The sequence below is a fragment of the Mobula hypostoma genome, chromosome 14 (genome assembly GCF_963921235.1).
Source record: "Mobula hypostoma chromosome 14, sMobHyp1.1, whole genome shotgun sequence".
Taxonomy (NCBI): Eukaryota; Metazoa; Chordata; class Chondrichthyes; order Myliobatiformes; family Myliobatidae; genus Mobula; species Mobula hypostoma.
Window position 1 is genome coordinate 1,562,017 of NC_086110.1, and position 3,175 is coordinate 1,565,191.

Here is a 3,175-nt window from a genome sequence, read left to right on the forward strand (position 1 = left end):
AACAGGTGAATTGATTATGGGGAGCAAGGACATGGCAGACCAATTGAATAATTACTTTGGTTCTGTCTTCACTAAAGAGGACATAAAAAATCTTCCAGCAATATTAGGGGACAGAGGGTCCAGTGAGATGGAGGAACTGAGCGAAATATATGTTAGTAGGGAAGTGGTGTTAGGTAAATTGAAGGAATTAAAGGCAGATAAATCCCCAGGGCCAGATGGTCTGCATCCCAGAGTGCTTAAGGAAGTAGCCCAAGAAATAGTGGATGCATTAGTGATAATTTTTCAAAACTCGTTAGATTCTGGACTAGTTCCTGAGGATTGGAGGGTGGCTAATGTAACCCCACTTTTTAATAAAGGAGGGAGAGAGAAACCGGGGAATTATAGTCCGGTTAGCCTAACGTCGGTGGTGGGGAAACTGCTGGAGTCAGTTATCAAAGATGTGATAACAGCACATTTGGAAAGCGGTGAAATCATCGGACAAAGTCAGCATGGATTTGTGAAAGGAAAATCATGTATGACGAATCTCATAGAATTTTTTGAGGATGTAACTAGTAGAGTGGATAGGGGAGAACCACTGGATGTGGTATATTTGGATTTTCAAAAGGCTTTTGACAAGGTCCTACACAAGGTCCTCTGAATATACCTCTTGCCCATCCTCTGGGTCCCCCCCCCTTGACTTTCTTCCCGGACCTCCTGTCCCATGATCCTCTCGTATCCCCTTTTGCCTATCACCTGTCCAGCTCTTGGCTCCATCCCTCCCCCTCCTGTCTTCTCCTCTCATTTTGGATCTCACCCCCCCCCCCACCTTTCAAATCCCTTACTCACTCTTCCTTCAGTTAGTCCTGACGAAGGGTCTCGGCCTGAAACGTCGACTGCACCTCTTCCTATAGATGCTGCTTGGCCTGCTGCGTTCACCAGCAACTTTGATATGTGTTGCTTGAATTTCCAGCATCTGCAGAGTTCCTGTTGTTTGAGGAGGAACTCAGTGATTTCTCAGTGATCGGAAACTGGATGGGCAAACTCCCCCAAATGTTTGATACTTTCCGAATGTTCCTCGGCCTGAGGTGTATCTCCGAATGCCGGTCCCGTTGCGAGGAATGACATGCAGAATCTGTCAACGATCACATGTCGCCCTCCCTTGCACCGATACTCCGAGCTCAGTCTGACCCATGCAGATGGAGTGACAATGATCAAAGCTCACACACAGCACAGCCCACGTCACTTTCAATCTTTATTAATACTTAACAAATGTACAAACGAAATAAGATCAGGAATTTTCTATCATTTCTTAATGCATGCATTACTAAATGACAATAAAAGAGGACTGCGTGTCCTCATAATCTAATCTATTCAATATAACAACTCCAGACAACTCGCGATAGAGATCCAGTTAACATCGTGCGGTTTATAACACTACAACGCACCGGGTCCTAACCTGCCCTCTGAATGAAGCATTCCGACACAGCTTTAACTCTAAACTGTGAATTTGATTCAAACTCAGCTCTCCTCCTACACTGAGACAATTTCTGGAGTCGATGCTGAAGTTTCACCTCCACTCCGGAGCCGGGAAGAATTGAACCCACGTTCAAAATTAGCTCTTGAGATCTTGTTGAAGTGTGAAGATTTCACTCAGTCTCTGCCACCCTGGTGTTTCCTGTCCAGGTACTTCACTGCAGCTTTAACCCATTCCTCACCGGCTATAGTGCAAATCCTCATATTCCTCCTGTTGGTGAATCTGAAACAGAACAAACAGTGGCGATTACGGGAGAGTCATTAACCATTGTTCAAACACTCTGCAGATGCGCGTTGAAACACTTACATGACGGCAGGTGTCGGGCACCAGGGAGCTTTCTTGTAACTCTTAAGCCTCCTGTGAGGAATGGGCGTTGTCTTAAACGTCTCACAGCATTCTGGCGTTATGATTGAGGCTGAGGGAGAACGAAAAACAAATAGTTAGATACGGCTGGATATCTCAGCCCACTCTAACCCACGCGAACGCTCTGCGTCGCGCATGAAGGCCGTTACCCCCCAAGACATTTTACAGAGTAAATCTGTCCTTCATTTAAACGACTCTACGCCATTCCTCCACCGATCTTATGACCCTTCCATTCCCTTTTGCTGACTGCCATTCTCGACCCTCTCTCCAAGAGAATCATTCCACTCCGAGCTGTTCAATACCACCACCAACCGATGGGACGCGGGGAGAGCTGATCACGGTTCATTGTCGGGATTGGGTGTGGAATATTGGGAATAAGGAAAGTCTCTTACCTGGGGCGGGTGCAGCCTGCTTGAAACAGCAGATCCACAGAGCTGCCAAAATTACGACCACGCAGAGCGCTGCCTTCATCTTGTCCTATACCAGGGTGGAATTGATGACCGTGTGATGCACCAGCTCTCATATTCTGCTTTATAAAGGGTGCTGGCCCCACCCTTGCACATCAATTCAGGGCTTGTCTGGAAAGTCCCGCAAACAGCAGAACTGGCCTCTGTTCAGTTGTTCCATAAAAAGTGAAGTACAGGAATTCTCCGAAAGGCCGTTCGGTGGTTAAGCTGTAAAGTGCACTCTTTAACTTCCTGGGACTGTCTTTCTTCGTACTGGCGCGTCTGACTTCTTTCAGGCAATCCCACATCCGATTCAGAGGGGAAGGGAAAGGTGAATACAAGAGGCAGTTTCCATTGCATGAGTTCTCCCCGTGCACTGGGATATGGATGAAAGTGCAAGATCAGCCGGTTCGAGACAGCGGACCAGCACATGGGATGATAATATTGTTGCAATCAAGGAAAGTTGGTTGAGTGAAGTACAGGGCTGGCGATTCAATGTCCCAGGGTATAGAAACATTGCTGTAGAAAAGCAGCATCGGACACCAAAGATCAGTCACCACCCAGGCAATGCTCTTTTCTCACTGATGCCATCAGGTACAAGGTACAAGTGACTAAATACTCAAATCACCAGGTTTAAGAACAGTTAATACCACTCAACCATCAGGCTCTTAAACTAAAGGGATAACTATACTCATTTGCGGATTCTAGTATCTTGTCATTTCATGCATGCTTTTATGGCTATTTATTTATATCTGCATTTACACAGTATGTTTACAGTTTCTGAAAGAGACATGGAACACCTAGAGCACTATACAAGCCCTTCGGCCCACAAAGCTGTGCCAAACATGTCCGT

At 46.3% G+C, this 3,175-nt stretch overlaps 1 pseudogene; it reads right to left on the minus strand.

Moving 5' to 3' along the window:
* Nucleotides 1-1,509: 1,509 nt before the first annotated feature.
* Nucleotides 1,510-2,347, minus strand: LOC134356576 (eotaxin-like; annotated as a pseudogene).
* Between the last annotated feature and the right edge of the window lie 828 nt (nucleotides 2,348-3,175).